An 18,050-nucleotide genomic window follows, 5' to 3' on the forward strand; every position below is an offset into this window, starting at 1 on the left:
CAAGTGAAATGTTCAGTCAATGTGACCCCCAAGTATACAAAGGTCTTGACACGCTCCAGGGAGGTTCCGTTCAGCGTAGGATTTGGACGGGTGTGCCTCGGGGGATTGAAGATCATGAACTTTGTCTTCTCCAAGTGGACCTCCAGCCCCCGTGAGGCACAAAAAGACACGAACCCGTCCAAAATCCGCTGGATGTCCGTTGATGTCCGCGATAACAACAAGGTGTCATCCGCGAACATCAAGGCGGGCACCCTACCAGTGGCCAGGCGAGGAGCATTGTTGTCTCTGACGCCAGAAAGTACATCTATCAGACCATTGACGTACAGGCTGAAGAGGGTGGGGGCCAGTACACAGCCCTGGCGTACACCCAGAGTAACGGGGAAACAAGCTGATAGTTCCCCGTTCCTTCCACATCTCATCTGTGCGTAATTCCCTGTATGGAGTCTGATGAGGGCTTCTAACAAATAGGGAGGGAGACCAAGCTCCTCCAAGACCGTCCAAAGCCTCTCCCTGGGAACCAGATCAAATGCGGCCCGCAGGTCCACAAAAACAAGGTAGAGGCTGCCACCCTCTACTCTTGCGGTTTTCCAGTATAGGACCTGGAGTCGAAAGATCTGGTCCATGGTCGAGACCCCTGTTCTAAATCCGGCTTGGAGGGTGGTTAAGACTTTATTCTCCTCCATCCAACCCAATAATCTATCGAGTAGGATTCGCCCCATCAGCTTCTGGGTAGTGTCAATTAAGCTAATTGGTCGATAGTTAGATGGAGCGAGCGGACATCCCTTTTTAAAAATTGGAACAATCTCGGCTCCAAGCCAGGTCTCAGGCAATGCCGAACCTTGTAGAACCGCTTGAACAAGACCATCAGGTATGGGGCCCAGATTTTAGGATGGGAACGAAAAAGATCTCCTGGGAGCCTATCAAGACCGGGAGCTTTGTTTGGGGGCAATCTCTCGATTGCGGACTCCACTTCCTTAAGGGAAATAGAATAAGGATTAAATATAGTAGTCCTCTCTAGGGGACCCACTTGCCCCATCCTGTCAAAGGAGCCCGGGACCCCCGGTGGCCTACACTCATGCGGGAAGTCTGGGGCCACGAAAGCCTGAGGGGCTGGCTGATTGTCCTTAGTTTTGCAGATTGAATCCCCGGGACCCAAGACCCCCGGGAGTCGCTGCTCGTGCGGGGGGTCTGGGGTGGTAGAAATCCCAAGAACGAGGATGGTGTCTTGATTTTTACAGGGGGGAGCTCCAGAAATCCAGACCCCCGGCAGTCTATGCTTGTGCGGGGGGTCTGGGGCCGTGGGAACCCCAGGAACTAACATAGTGTCCTGGTTATTACAAAGGGAAACCCCAGGCCCCCGACAGTCCATACTCATGCAGGGGGTCCAAGGTCATACAAATCCTGGGGGGCAAAGTCGCTCTAGGCAAGTTGTCCCGCCCTTGGTGATCAAGTGTCCCTGAATCTGGACTAGTATAAAGTGACCTAAAATGCGTCACCCAGACAATGAGAGCGATGTTCGAGACCCCACAATCTCGCTCACCACCTGCCGAGGAGGTAGCAATGGCCCAAAAGGTCTTCGAATCTTTTGAGAGGAGTGACTGTCTCATTTCAGTCCATCTAGCTTCCTCCCACTCGCTCTTGGCCCTGTTAAGTTCTTTCTTATAGAGCAATTTTGTGGCTTGGATTTTAGGGGTGTCCTTAGATTTAATTGCTGTGAGGAGGTCTTTCTTGGATTTCTTACAGGCATGGTCATGCCAAGGGTGTGTTTTAACCTTACGCGGTTTCATCTTGCTGACTGGATAGAATACATCCCCTAGGCTCAAAACTAGCTTTCTGTGAGACTCAATAATTTGCCCATGGGAAGTGGCACTCCCCATGTCGCTTATGAGTGGGGTAGCAATCTGATAGATTTCAGCAAGGCGACTTGGTGAGCCCACACACGAAGGCCATTTAACCCTTCTCCTATTGTTGGATATGGTATAGGAAGGCACTACCATATTGTTACTAGGGGTGGGATTGGTTAGGCCAAAAGATCCAGGCTTAAGCGTCGGGACCAACGCGCTGTGGTCACTGTCGTGCCTTGGGATGACCTTAAAATCTTTAAGCCTGTCCCAATGTTTGGCTTCCAGCATAAGGTAATCAATGGTGGAAGTACGGTTGGTCCGGTTGTATGTGAACAAATCCGAACTGTCGTTGTTGGCCCTTCCATTACAAGCCCGCAGGGACGTTGCAAGGGTCAGGGATTTAATTTGTAATACTAGCGGGGTCCATGCCCTTACCGGTGCGATCCTTGGGGCAGGAATATGCCAGACCAAATCAACCTCATCCTCATCACACAACTCAGGTCCACCTAGGGGCTCGAACTGACAGTTAAAATCGCCACCAAGGATTATCGAAGTTATCGGGTCAAGTGTTTGGAGAAAATGGGCGAGCGCTTTAATAGTGCTCGATTCCTTTCCATTCGCGGTGGGCCTTGAATAAATATTTATAATAGCCACGCGAGATTTGTCAACCATAATATCAAATAATCGCGGAATTTGTCAGATAAAATAAGTTTGTATAATTTTTTCGTTGACTTATATGACAAAGTGTGAAGGAACGTAAATATTACAATTAACTTTTGAAATAAAAAGTTTGCTATTGTTTTGTTTTATAACTTTGTTGTTATTGTTTGTTTTTTTGTTAATCAAAAATGTTTTATTTATGTGTTACAGGTTCTTGCGAGTTGCTGTGAGATACAGTGAAAATGGACGTAGAAAAGTGTTTCATTTGTGATGTGGTGTTTCAAGAAGATGACGAAGTATTTGTACTCACTGAAAGAGGAGTGACTGGAATTCAAGAAACATGCAAGGAGAGAAAAAAATATCTAAGTTTCACGTTTGTGTTGGGCAGATAGTTCACAAGAAATGTAGAGCGCGTTTTGTTAACTTGAAAACTCCGTTCCAGGAGAAAGAATCAGATCCCACAACTTCTCATGTTCTACGGTCGTGTGAAACCCAGTTTGATTTTAGAAAAAATTGTTTTTTTCTGTGGTACTGAGTTACTTCAGGGAGAGGGATAAAATGCGGGGTTTAATGCACGAACAGTTGTATTAAAATCATCAGTTTTACAAAAATGCAACAAACGCAATGATGAATGGGAAGACAAAGTTATGAGACTTATCCAAAATGTGTCTGATTTACATGCTGTAGATGCATGCTACCACAAACAGTGCTCCGTCAATTTTTATATTGGAAAATTCATTCCCGGGCAGTTCACTGATAACCCTCCAATATCTTCAGGTCGACCAGAGGACTCAGTTCGCCAAGAAACATTTCTTCAAGTTGTTAAATACATGGAGGAAAATGATGAAGAACAAACTACTGTTAAAGAACTTGTCAATAAAATGCGAGAATTACTGCCAGAAGATAGCGAACCATACAGTTCGAAGTATATGAAACAAAAACTCAAAGAGCATTTTGAAGATGAAATTTTCATAGGAACAGTTGCAGGGACTGCTGATGTTGTTACTTTTTAAAAGTACAGCTGCTCATGTATTGCAAGAGTACCACAGTCATAGCCATAAATATGTTGAAGAGGATCAAAACAATCTCCTTATGGCAGCTGCTGAAATAATAAGAAATGATATTAAAGACATCCCTGTAGAACCAGAAATATATCCACCCATTGAAACCTTGAGTAGTGTTGACTATAATGTGAGCTATATTCCTGATTTGTTAAGGCTCTTATTATCAGTTTTTGTTACTGATAAAACCAACAGAGAGAAAAGTAGCTTCTATAGGACAGGCAATTATGCAAGTTGTGCGCCCACGAGTCTTAGTTGCACTGTTGCAGTTAGGGCTGGCAATTCAATTACATGACAACACAAGCTCGAGATTTGTAGTTGAAGCAGTAAATCATATGGGATTCTGCAGCTCCTATTCAGAAGTTCTTAGTTTTGAACGTTCAGCTGCAGCAGAAAGAGGAAATACTATACCTGTCCTTGTGGAACCTTCTGAAAGTCCTCTGAAATTTCAACATCCTGAAACAATTCTTAAAAGCTGAAAGAACAGGAAATTGGCATCTATGTCTTGCAATGGTAAAGGAGATGCTACCTTTTTTGCATCATGTGGCCATAATTTATATGCCAGTTCTGCACAACTGTATTATGAGAGAATGGTTGAGCTTGGATTTGAAGCTCCTGATTGTGAGAAGTTGGCCTGATATATGATGTCTCCAATTCTGGGGGCACCTTGTATCAGTCCAAACAATCCCTTATGGTGTCTGGTTGTAAGTCAACCTTATAGACAAGCTATCCTAAGGGTAGCATAGACCAAGCAGCCTTAAAGGCTTAACTCAAGAGGTTGTGTTAAGCAAGCTGTTTTACCAATCACAATCCTGTAATATCAAATGAAAGGACACCACACAAGTTATATATTATAAAAATATATGTATTTATTACTAGAATAATCCTCTATACTCTTTATGAGTCTAGAAGCACAAGCGTTTAAACAAAAGCACAGTTAAACATATAGAAGTTGCACAATTATGGATGAGGCCCAGGGGCCACTCAAACCATATACTAAAATAGTGGTATAAGTATCACTAATCGAACAGTGGTCAGGCCTAGGGCCTGGGGAAACGCTGGGAGCAGTCGGGACTAGCAATGCTGAAGTCGGGAAAAGCCCGCGGGATTCGGGTGCAGCGCTTAAAGCACACGCATGCACCAATGCAATGTCAATGGTGCGTAAAAGTTATAAAGTTACTGTTAAAGGAGACTTCCGCTTAACCTAGAAGGACGAAACTTTAGACATATACACTAGAGATGTGTACCAGTGCAGGAACACCGGCGTTGTTGAGTTACCTCACCCACAGGAAGCGGGTGCACAGGTGCCAAGTAGTGTCGGGTTTCCTCACGCAGGTTGATGGTGCCTGAAGATGAAGATGCTGCAGGCGTCGTGAAGAGAAGTGTCCGGTGTGATCCAAGGGTGGATCGAAGATATAAATGATCTGAAAGCAGAGGGGACAGAGTCTGGGTCACTCAGCAGTGACCAGGGTGGAACCAGGAAGGAACCAGGCAATGTCAAGCGCAATCAGGTCGATGCCGTGAAGCTTGTCTCCGCTGCCACTTGGACTCTGGGGCACCGAGGATGTCCAGGAGTGGATCACGAGCTGTCACACGCAGGCTCTCGCTGTCCGCGGAGTCGGCTTCCGGATTGGAGCAAACAACCCTTGGCAAGCTCAACCCACGCAGGATTCGAAGATCGCTTCTCGCTCGGACCAGGAGGGTCAGACCGGGTGCTCCTTTTCAGGGGAGCGAGGGCAAGTCTGGAGCAACCAGACTCACAAGTCAAATTCAAAGGTTCGTCGGTACTGGGGCCACAAGCCAACGGGCAAGCGACCGGACCAACGCATTGAGCCAAAAGATGCAGAAGGACCCACGCAGCACTCGGTGAGTGTAGAGGGGTGAGCTTTGGTGCAAGAGAGGCTCAGGGCTGGGGCTTCTCAAACCCCAATGCACAGCTTCGAAGGTCACTCGGGAGCTGCACGGTCAGCGCCTCGTGGTCTTTCCAAGATGGCGGGCCCCACGCTTCAGGTCGCCTCCACGGGTCTCAGCTCTGCAGGGACTGTGGATCGGGCTGTTAGAAGGCAGGCACGCTGGGTCTTGTCAAACACTGTCGTTCGAGTTCCGGCGGGAACTGCAACAAAGCAAACGTCGAGGTGCTGGATGGTGCCTGTTTGCACAGGGTGGTCACTCCTTGACCACAAGAGAGATTCTTCAGTCTTCTACGTCGAGTAGGATGTCGAAGGGTCCAGAGTTTCGTTTCATAAGTTTCAGTCAGGATAATCTGCATGCTTTGGCACTGCTCCCACTCTTATACCAATCTAGTGGGCTGGATCTCCTGCTAGGTCCCTCCTATGGGTGGGACCCAGGAAGGGGGTGGATACACCCCTTTCCCTTTGTCCAGGGTCACGCTGGGACTGGGGCTGGTGTGCCCGAGAACCGGTTTGACCGGATTATGCAAGGGGAAGCCTTGTGCCCCCCAGGCACCGTCTAGTTTCATTCAGCCCTCACTGCCCCAATACACTATCTCCTGTCTGGGGAGATGTAGCACCTCCCTGCGACAGGAAACCCTTTGTCCAGGCCTCCTCTGCCAAGTGTCGGTCAGCATCAGGAGGTCAGACTTGTGTCGGTGGCAGCAGCATCCATTTTGTGATGCTGAGGCTCTGGTTAGGATTAACCGCGTTTTAGTAAAGTAACAGGTCTTCTCCCTCTATAAGGGTGGAATGCTATCCCTGTTGACAGGACTGTCGGGGGGATAGTATTCCAAATCGTATGACACCTTACACAACATGTTTTGATAAAGCCAAACCAAAGTTGGCACATAACCGCGATGGATTATAATGCACTTAAGAGTATATGGTATGGCAATATCCCGGAACAGCTAAGGGAGTTGGTCCCGACAGCTGCAGACAGGCTCAGCTCAAGCTAGAGCACCATCTCACATAAAACCAAGCACTCTGCCTCCAGGATTGTTAAGGCCTGCCATAGGGGTGACTTATAGGTATATATGTGTCCAGTTTTAAGTGTAGATATAGATATACTATATCTAAGCAAGGGGTGATTACACCACCTATTCCAGCTGAGTGATCAGCCAGTTGTGTCAATTTAAGAACCAGCCTGGGGTGGCAAAAGATATGCTGCAGCCCCTGGTAGGCCTTGGATGCACCTATGCCCTTGGCACCTATAGTGCACTATATAGGGGCTGACAAGGTGTCCAGTACCAAATTGGTTATGCACCTAGGGTGCATGGAGTCCATTTTAAGGATTGAGCAGATAGCCTGGGGCCCCGATTAGCAGGGAACCAGGCCAACTAAGTCGAAAACCAGCTAAACACAAGGCAAAAAAATCTGGGGTAACCATAGTCAGGTGTCCACCTTCCTACATTGATGTATACACAGCATTTACAAATGGTCTGCATGTTGTCCGAAGAAGTGATAGGTTTTGGGGTGGCCTTTCCACTGATTTCGTAATTGAACAAGTACTAATGAAAAATATAAAAGGATTCGGCGGAATGACCCATGGAAAAGGTATGACAGAACAGCAGCAGCTTGTCTGCGTTATGAAACGCCCTATTTGCGCCCATTTGAAAGAATGAATGCAGGGCTTTGCTTCAGTGAAGCATGCAGCAAGTGAGCAACATGTTACTACGACCAGATCAAGAATTGAATGCGATAAAGGAGATACACAGAAAGTACTGGTATATGTAGAACAGCTCATTGTTTTTGAGCGAGACAGCAACCTGCGTAACATTGTCACAGGAGTTACTTATGGCAGTGATGTTAATCCTGAACTTGCAGAAGAAATTGGAAATAGAATTCTTAATGAGATGACGGACTAAAGAGTCTCCGAGTTCTCTTTCAGAAAAAGCAACCAGGTGAAGGTAATGAAATCAGTTCAATCTGTTAAATTGAAAGAAGAAACCTTTGTTATGGATCCTGAACTATTGTTTCAGTGCTTGTTGCTTTGTGCTCAGACTAGTGGCGTGGATTTGCAAGAGATGTTTCGTTATGAGCTTTGCTCATACCCAGCTAGTGTATTCAATAAGCATGGAGTTATGAGGGAATCTGGGAAGTCGCAGCTTGCCAATTATATTAAAGAGCAAGTACCAGCCGTTGCTACCATGCCCGAAAATATGCTGTTCGTCATTGATGGTGGGTGGTTACTACATCTCATTCCTTGGAGTCCGAATCAGACAATCCAGGAGCTGCTTTGTGCCTATGAGAGATATGTGCTAACAAAGTATGGCCAGGCAATAATAGTATTCGACTGATATGGAGATACTTTTTCCACAAAATCAGAAGCCCACCTAAAAAGAAACCGCGGTATTGTAGGACCTAAAGTAAATTTCATAACTTCTACCTCCATCGTCATCCAGAAACAATTATTTCTGAGTAATAATGAAAATAAACAAGCCTTCATTGCTCAATTATCGCAAAAGTTAAAAGAAGCTGGGTGTAAAACAAAGCAAGCTCATAGTGATGCAGACTTCATGGTCGTTTTGGAGGCTATTGAGTTGGCCAAAACTCATCCTACAGCCATTGTTGGCGAGGACACCAATCTCATACTACTCCATCGTTTTCAAGAAAACCATTTTGATATTTTCCTTTGCCCAGAACCTAAGAAATCTTCCAAAAACATAACTGTGTATGATATTAGGAAATTAGCAAATGCTTTTGGTAATGACGTCTGCTCTCACATCTTATTTGCTCACGCCGTATTAGGATGTGATACCACCTCCAAACCATTTGGATTAGGAAAACGTGACTCCATAAAGTTGCTAAGAAAATCAGGCAGCTTCAAAGAAAGTGCTGCCGTATTCCAAACTTCACAAAAATCACAGAAGAAATTGAAAATGCTGGTCATAATGCTATTATATCGTTCTATGGAGGAATAACAGGAGACAGCACATTACATGACATGAGACTTCGAACTTTCACTTCAAAGGCAACAAAATCAACAATACATGTGAAACTGGAAGTCTTGCCTCCTACAGAGGATGCCTGCAAATTTAATTCGCTCAGAGTATATCAGGTGCAGCAGTGGATGGGTATTCATATGGATCCATTACAGTGGGGATTTGAAGTGAAAGATGGAAGATTGGCTCCCATTAGAATGAGTCAAGCACCAGCACCAGATCATTTATTAAAATTTGTGAAATGTGGAAAGGACGGCAATGAGGAGCAAGCGGACGTGCTGATGAACAAGAAGAAAGGAAGGGGCACAGCCGCCTGAAAGCACTCAAGTGAGCCCCTGCGTGTGCCCTGGGGCACTAGGTCATGTTCGCCTCTTCTGGAGCAGGCAAAGCGACAAAAAAGCATTGCCAAAGTCAGCAAGTCGAGCGGGCGCCTGCTAAAATATTAAGCATGGCGCCCCTGTTGATGGTAATGCTAAATGTTTAGTGCGGACCCAGGAGCAGGACGGCAATAAGGAGCACGTTGACCCGCTGACAAACAAAAAACCAAGCATTAGCCAATAGGTCTCGCCTTTGGGACCTTATAAGTTTAGCCATGCAGCAGATCATCCCCTATTCTCTCGTTTTCATTTCTTATTGGGTTAGGCTCGGGATTTTTGGGGAATATGTTAAGCACAAAGAACATTATCTACACAAACCTCAATAAAAATGACCTTGATGAGCATAAATAGTGTGACATCAAGACACAAGAGCAACCACTGGAATTAATATTAAACATGTCTGCTGGCGTGAACTACAACTTATGTTTCGGACTCAATGTGTTTAACAACAAAGAGGACGTGGCCTAATGGCTAGAGTGGTCGACCTCGAAGCCGGGGAACCAGGTTAGAGTCTCGGTAGGGACGGTCAACATCTTGTGATTCTTGGCAAATCACCTAATCTCTCCATGCCTAACAAAAATGAATGTGTCCCTCTGAAAGGCAACTGGTGTTCATATAAAGCGCTCTGATGCCTTCGGGTTGAGTTTGCGTTATATAAAACTACAAAAAAAGTAGGAATGAACAACACTGACTAAAAAAAATAAAATAGAAACAAATCAGCTTAATTTATTACCAAATATGAAACTCTTGTGAGGGAGCCAATCAAGTCTGAAAATAAGCAGATACCCAGCTACAAATAATAAGAGCACAGTGCACAGAAGGGATATTGGTTGGAAGGGAGTTTGAAAAACATTCAAGCATAAGTAGCTTCAAAGCTTCCCAAGCTAAATATTTGGGTATAGTGGCGAGATATATATGAAGCATAGGCCTAAAGCGCTAGAACAAATTTACGATTATGAAGACAGATTATTTTACAAAACTAACAACAGTGTTACTGTGTACAGGGCAAACCCTAACAACCGCAAATCCAAGTTGGCGCCACTAATAACCTCAGATGGCCGCGCAAGTGAAATAAGTTGCATACAGACAGACTGAGGTGCGGAATCATAAATGGAGACTAAGTAGAAGGACATTATGTTATTGCACGTTCCTGTTCACGGAGGAAGACGCCAACAAAGAAGAAAGTCAAGAACACAAAGATTATGCGTCAGTCAGTCCCGCCTCAGGCCCTGCAAGGCCCAGCTGTTGTCTCATCCTGAATGTTTCATGCATTTTTGTGGATGGCTTGACTGTGCCCCCGTCTGCACACGACCGCACCCCACTGTCACAACACTATGCATTATTAATTCTCTCAGGATGCATAATTTATTAGTGGAGGCATTAATAACAGTGACGGCATTAATATTGGCGAAGTAGAGGGCAGCTGCCAACCCGATGAGTACAAAAGCATTTTGTTCTAATGTACCCACGCTTGATAGTAATAACTCTGTCATGATTGCATGGTCGAGCGCAGATGGTTACAACAAATATTTCTCGGCCGATTCTTGCCCCGTTTTTTTTTAGATAACACTACACTAGGAGAACGTGATCAATTACTGACGCAGCAGGCTACAACACAAAGTAAATTTAAAAAAAATACCAATAGCGGACTTTATTTCAATTTCTCAAAACATGAAACAACTGTTATTGAGAAAACATTATGAGCGAAAGAGAGATGAGCGGGATCGCCGTTACTTAAAGCACAGAAACCCAGAGATAAGAGGGAGTTTTACTTCTTTGTGTTAATCATCTCAGGCCACAACTAGCATGTGATTAAATATACTGAGAGATTATCAGATGAGCCGAAATAGGCTCGCTGCTCAGCTCCAATTACAAGTCTCCTCCCTACGACACAAATTAGTCAAGCATGCATAAAAAGCTGAATTACCAGGGACCGTCCAGCTCCAAAATGAACGATCCCAGTCGTGCAGATCAAGGCGCGTGCCGCCCTGAAAGCTCAGAAATGGGCCCTGCCGTCTTCAAAGAAACAGCAGCACAGCTATTTCCATGCAACACAAACACTGAAAAAGTTGCAGGCCCCTGCTTAGCATTCTTGGGTGCAGACGTCTAAAGTTCCTATTACCCTGTGGCCGATAGCAGATTATTTTCTGTCAGACTGCCTAGCCCTTAAGAGAATGCCTAAAGCATTGCAGATTAAATGCATGTCCCAGGATCAATTTGAATGACAAGTGACGGCTGCTGGTGGTGACCATGAAATACGCCTTCCGTCCACTCCTGCAGCTTCAGTAATATACCGGCACACGCACGAAACAGATGGCCCTGTGAGCCGCTGCAGGCTCCCGAGAGCAAAACGCTCTGGGAGTGAACATTTACCTAAAAGCTGGGACATCCACAAGTCTTTGGCCAATTGCGAGCTAAAGCCAGACACAAAGGCCAATAGTGTGTGAGCCCCACACGCACAAGCTTCTACTGAAGCTGAAGTGACTCCAAGAGGTCAATTTCCTATGCAGCGCATGCACGCTGCTATAGGCTGGATCTAACAAGCATTTACATTGAAAAAAGGGCTCACATTTATGCGATACCTATTGCATTGTAAATGGTTGGCATCAGAAACAACAGGAGGAAGGGAGGGCAAAGGCAGCGACAATGGGAGGGAGGGCGCTGGCACGGACAACGTGCGGGATGGCAGGGAGGGGAGAAGGCACGGACAACGAGAGGGCAGGTGGGGGGGGTTAAAGAAGGCACCAAAGAATGTCGTGCCTGAGGAGAACCTCCTTAAAGAAAATAGTACTTGCAGTCTGAACTTTTATGCGAGACCTAATGCATTGTAAATGGTTGGCATCACAAACAGGAGGGAGGGAGGGCGCTGGCACGAACAACGGTAGGGAGGGCGCTGGCACTGACAACGTGCGGGATGGCGGGGAGGGGAGAAGGCACGGACACCGGGAGGGCGGGCAGGGGGGGGTTAAAGAAGGCACCAAAGCAGGTCGCGCCTGAGGAGGAGAACCTCCTTAGAGAAAATAGTGCTCGCAGTCTGAAATATCACGTATCGTGTAACAAACTATGTAAGTTGCTTCTTCCCACTACAAATTCGGGCGCATATCCTGCAGCCGGAGTACCATGCCTGTCTGATAATAACGACTGAGGTTTATTATAACTTCACTCGTACTGGGGGCTGACCGCCATCTACAGATTACTTATAACATTATGGTTGGACTTCATTTCCATTTCTAATATCGTCTTTGTACGTGTGGACACTTAAGCGTGCTTTCAAACTCTTTTGGATATATATTGTGCGAAAATCAAACAGACAACAAAAGACCCCTATACTAACCTATAAGAAGTGGTATTCAATGACATCCTGATAGATGGTCAAAGGTACCCATCAGTCACCACTCTGAACCGCCCTTCATCATTTGGGATTCTTCCAAAACCATCCACACAGATGTGTTTTTTTCGAGCAGAAGGAGACCAAGATGTTTGATAGATCTCTTCTACTGAACAAACAATAGTATGGTATACCACTTCTCGAGACCAGTAAGTGGTAGAGTGCGGTGTGACTGGGGGAGTGCAGTGCAGGAAAACTAGTGTGTGAAAAAGTAAAATGGAAAAATGTGTTTAAAATTGGATGAGGGAGTATAGAACAGAATTTATTTGGGTGATACTCACTCCGCCAATATTAAAAATTTGTTTAGACAGTTTGAGAAATGCGCTGTCTAGAGGAGGAACCAGGTCGACATGTTTCAGCAATTCGTGGACAAAGGTGTCCTTGCTTTCTTCAGGACCTTACAACAAATGAATGCTACTGCAAATATAAAAGAAATAATAAGTGACAACTAATAAACAAAATTCACAGACAAGTACTGAGGTCACCTGCAGTCTCTAGGTGAAGAGTCTTGTCTTGTTTCTTACAGCTATGTTGTTCACTAAAAAAGGGGTTAGAACAAACAGGGTCAGATGTCAGAAAGACTGACTTTGCACACACAAACACACAGGATCGCTAGGTCTGATATACATAGACCTTAGACTGAGTCCGACTATCAGTGCTGGCCTTGGACACTCATATACGTAGTGTAGTCAGTTTACCATGTCGAGATATAAAAATGCCCAATGAAGGAGAGGAAATCTTACCATAGCTTGTAAGAAGTGAAGACCTCACCCCACCTGGCAGCGGCTCAGGAGAAGAGTGAAGCACCGCTCTAGAGGACAAGTAAACAAAAACGAAAACATGTCTCTCCTCTGTGTACAGATACCCACACCAAGAAAGTTCCCTCGGTAAACTAAATTTGTATCGAGAATTTAAAACGATTTTCAAACTAAGAATGCGAGAAAATCAGGCTCGCATTACCTCTGCGTTGGTATTTGCGACTTCGTTGTTTCTAGATTTAAACTTGCAAGAATGGGGGGAAGAGCCTTCTCTCATTTAGGTCCCAAATATTGGAACACACTTCCAATTGCCCTGAAATCCGAGACCAACTTACTCTGTTTCCGGAGAAAATTGTAAACTATGCTCTTCTGAAAGATCTATTCAGCTGCTGCTCTTTGATATATGGTACCTCTGCCTTGTCCTTTCCTCTTTAGTCTATCCCTTGCGCCGGGAAACCCACTGTGGGTAGCTGTTGCGCATTACAAATTCAAATAAATAAATAAAATATTAGGAGTTACTTGAACCAATTATTTACAGCTTTGGAATTGAGAGATACCAACAGATAAGGCTCGTATTTCCGTCCCACATTGCACGACAGTATTTAGCCTACAGAACTATCCCAAAAGTCCCACACTTTCCGACCTTAGGTCGTAGCAGGCTTACCTATCCGTCGGTACTTCGAAGCCGGCGTCTGAACCGACTGGGGAGGCACCGGAGGATCGTCTCGCCTCTCGTTTTAAGGTCACTTCTGATTGGAAGCGAGTATCACGTGATCATTAGTACTCTTGTGTTCAGATATCCTAATGCGTATTTTGCGTGTAGTCATTCCCACGTACTTGTACCCACAGGGGCACGTAATGAGGTAGACTAGTCGTTCACTATTACAATTAGTGAATTTGATTTGTTTCCAAGGTCTCGATGTTCCTATGTCTACCTAAGTTGTTTTTTTAGTTTGTGGGCACGCCTGGCTCAATGGACAGTGCTAGAACAACCATTCATTCCAATAACTGTAGTCTCATTCTCACTTGCCACTCAACCCATCATGAATGGTTCTGAGAGTAATCGCTTATATGTATTTCATACATATACCATTCACCATTCTATATTAGACTCAACAGTGCTTAGCCATACTCTCCCTAGACTCTTATTTGCAACAATACCGCCCCTTCATTTGCGGGACACGCCATGCTTTATCAGGCTCATTATTATATTTTTCGGTTGTGATGGCGCAATGGACTGACGTTATAACATATAGTTTGGCTGTGTAGATATCAGTCTTGCAAGGGGTTCATGCAAGGGGTTCATGCATACGACCTTTCTAGACTCGCAATACTTGCCTGTTACAGAAGCGGCGTTGATAAATTTATGGCGAACGGACAGGCATAATGTAAACAAACGTTGGTTACTAAGGCAGCGGAAGATTACCAATGACGAGCGTTCTAACATTCCCGCTCATCAGTGAGCCAATGATTGGCCGCCATTAATGATCACGTGATACTCGCTACCAATCAGAAGTGACCTTAAAACGAGAGGCGAGACGATCCTCCGGTGCCTCCCCAGTCGGTTCAGACGCCGGCTTCGAAGTACCGACGGATAGGTAAGCCTGCTACGACCTTAGGTCGCAAAGTGTGGGACTTTTGGGATAGTTCTGTAGGCTAAATACTGTTGTGCAATGTGGGACGGAAATACAAGCCTTATCTGTTGGTATCTCTCAATGCCAAAGCTGTAAATAATTGGTTCAAGTAACTCCTAATACCAACGCAGAGGTAATGCGAGCCTGATTTTCTCGCATTCTTAGTTTGAAAATAGTTTTAAATTCTCGATACGAATTTAGTTTACCGAGGGAACTTTCTTAGTGTGGGTATCTGTACACAGAGGAGAGACATGTTTTCGTTTTTGTTTACTTGTCCTCTAGAGCGGTGCTTCACTCTTCTCCTGAGCCGCTGCCAGGTGGGGTGAGGTCTTCACTTCTTACAAGCTATGGTAAGATTTTGTCTCCTTCATTGGGCATTTTTATATCCTGACATGGTAAACTGACTACACTACGTATATGAGTGTCCAAGGCCAGCACTGATAGTCGGACTCAGTCTAAGGTCTATGTATATCAGACCTAGCGATCTTGTGTGTTTGTGTGTGCAAAGTCAGTCTTTCTGACATGTGACCCTGTTTGTTCTAACCCCTTTTTTTAGTGAACGACATAGCTGTAAGAAACAAGACAAGACACTTCACCTAGAGACTGCAGGTGACCTCAATACTTGTCTGTGAATTTTGTTTCTTATTATTTCTTTTATATTTGCAGTAGCATTCATTTGTTGTAAGGTCCTGAAGAAAGCAAGGACACCTTTGTCCACGAATTGCTGAAACATGTCGACCTGGTTCCACCTCTAGACAGCGCATTTCTCAAACTGTCTAAACAAATTTTTAATATTGGCGGAGTGAGTATCACCAGAATAAATTCTGTTCTATACTCCCTCATCCAATTTTAAACACATTTTTCTATTTTACTTTTTCACACACTAGTTTTCCTGCACTGCACTCCCCAAGTGGTATACCATACTATTGTTTGTTCAGTAGAAGAGATCTATCAAACATCTTGGTCTCCTTCTGCTCGAAAAAAACACATCTGTGTGGATGGTTTTGGAAGAATCCCAGATGATGAAGGGCGGTTCCGAGTGGTGACTGAAGGGTATCTCTGACCATCTATCAGGATGTCATTGAATACCACTTCTTATAGGTTAGTATAGGGGTCTTTTGTTGTCTGTTTGGTTTTCGCACACTACAAACCCACTCTCTCTCTCAGACCCTCTGGTACTCTTTTGTTGTTCTATAACTTTGGGGGCTGTTCCCAGAGTTTGGTCTTTAAACATTTCCCCGGGTCCTACCCTACCGTTTTGTTGTTGTTATAGGATGTATATAACTTGCAGTATCACAGAGAATCCAGTCAAATTCCTTTGAGGGATTCACTACGTCGAACGGAACCCAGTTGAAACGTTGTGTAGACTGTATCTACGTTAGAACCGGACTCCATATTGTCCGTCTTGTTGAGCTTACTATTGCTTGGATTCACTAAATGGAACATGGTCCATACAGAAAAAATGTGTTTGCCCATATGAAGTTCCTATAACAGGAACAAAATGCGTTGGCTGTTGTCCTGTCATTTTTATTCAAATAAGAATAAAGGAATTTGAAAAGAACATACTGACTAAAGTGTGACTTCATCCCTGGTGCTACCTCCATTCTTCCTTCAATTTATGTCTCTGGAAGACCTAACTGCAGCGGGTCTCGGAGGCAACTTGCACAGGACTTTATCACTTTATGGACACTATGATTTAAGTGCTTAACGTATAGTCAGCTGCAGTATCAGTAGTCTTTGATATAAGTGGGGCAGTCGCCATGGGAGGTGACAAATGATGCGGAGGTGGTACTAAGGAGGGACTAACAAGCGGATCGACAAATTAGAAGCAAGAATTTAGGACAGAAAATGACCGAAGCATATTGTAAACATGGGCGGAGAGTGGGCGGGGCTTCTATTCGCTACTCGTCTACAAGAAGTCTCGCAGAACAACGCATGCGCGCTGTCTCACGCTTGACCTAAAAAGGATGGTGCGGTCTCTGCCCTCACATGAATTAGGGGGAATTTCCACTGTCAGCGTATTTCTGTCACTCTAAGTCTATATGGATGAATCAGGCGCAAAGAATACAAGCAATAATGAACCGGCAGTAAAACACAGCTGCGCTGTGATGCCAAAGCTCAAACCAACAAGAGCCAGCTCTCTGCAAGCAGAGGAACCAGTGAGGCATGTTTGTAGCTCCAGGTGTGAAACTAATTCCCTATTGTTTTCCGGTCAGGACTCCTGTGCGTAGACAACAAAACTTAAAGGACAGAAGGCCAGCACTCCTAAAGAGAGATAATCTACCTAACAGAGCAGTCCCAGAAGGTGCACCAGCATGATGATTGAGGTGGTTTAGCAGAGCTTAGCAGGCCTGTGGGATTTTCTCACTTTGGTAAAGGCTCATGAAAAATTCCCGCTAATTCTGGTAAAAGCGAGTTTGGAGTTTGTTTCTTTCTCAAACTGGAAAGTTAGAGGATTTTCTAAAGTGAACTATACAATAATCGGACTGGGTAAAATGAGTGGGAAAAGCTTTAAAATGCAATTTTCCCCCTACCAGACAACATTTATATATGTGTAAATGAGCTGTACTATTTTTGTCAAAATATATCAGCATTGAAGCACTTTTTTAAACAATTCTGAAGAGTGATAGAAACAACATTTTAATAGGATCAAAACAAATCAATAAGTTTCTCGAAGCACAAATGAAATATTCTTTGAAAATCGATTTCCACACATTATCGCTTGAGCACTATGTACATTTATCAGTAAAACTGTGCAAATTTAGTGCCCATTACAATACAAAATGTACTGTATTCAACTGACAGCGCGCTACTATACAATGCTTTAGCAATATTTCGGTGATTTTCTTGCCTTCATTGCTTGGTTTTAACGTGAGAAAGTGTCACTAAGTGTCACACATTTGGCAGTAGAAGTCACTCACAAGTACCTTAAAACTGTGGAAATGTCACACAAGCAATCTGTAAACTTACCAGCAACGCTGGAGCCAAATGCCAAAACACATTGTGTTTTTACTACCAAGTGGACTAAAAAGTCTGCATATAGCTGAAAAAAGAACTACAAATGGCTTTCTCTGAAAAATGCTCTGCCTCCCTGCCCACCCTCACTCCCTTACTGAGTTTCCAAAATTGTTCCTGCAATGGAGTCTCTTTACATCAAGGCCAAGCCATTGGCCGTACAGGCCCATCTGCCTTTAAAAATAAGGCATAGAAGTACAACAATGGGACTAGGCTACAGAATACACAAAGAAAACCACAAGTCGGATGGTTATGGGACTCACACACACCAATGGGGGTGTGGACCTAGTGCACTGCTTTGCCACCCCAGTTCAGACATGGCTGCGCGTGATGGTAGGCTGAAGACGGCTGGAATGCCAGAAACCGGTCCTCGGACGCTTGTTTACGGTCCAGGGAAGACATGGCTTGGCAGTTCGGGC

General features: G+C 44.7%; 1 protein-coding gene and 1 long non-coding RNA gene across 2 annotated transcripts in view; one reads left to right on the forward strand and one right to left on the reverse strand.

Annotated features, from left to right (window-relative positions):
- LOC147708338 (uncharacterized) overlaps positions 1–3,649 on the forward strand; it is a 123,460-nt gene extending 119,811 nt beyond the window's left edge. Inside the window, exon 3 of the long non-coding RNA XR_015296497.1 lies at positions 2,715–3,649. This is a non-coding gene — a long non-coding RNA (uncharacterized LOC147708338). The remainder of the gene's footprint in view (positions 1–2,714) is intronic.
- Positions 1–18,050, reverse strand: part of URB2 (URB2 ribosome biogenesis homolog) — a 966,667-nt gene that overhangs the window by 309,624 nt on the left and 638,993 nt on the right. The gene's annotated exons all lie outside the window — the stretch shown is intronic.

Source organism: Lissotriton vulgaris, chromosome 6 (assembly GCF_964263255.1).
Source record: "Lissotriton vulgaris chromosome 6, aLisVul1.2, whole genome shotgun sequence".
Taxonomy (NCBI): Eukaryota; Metazoa; Chordata; class Amphibia; order Caudata; family Salamandridae; genus Lissotriton; species Lissotriton vulgaris.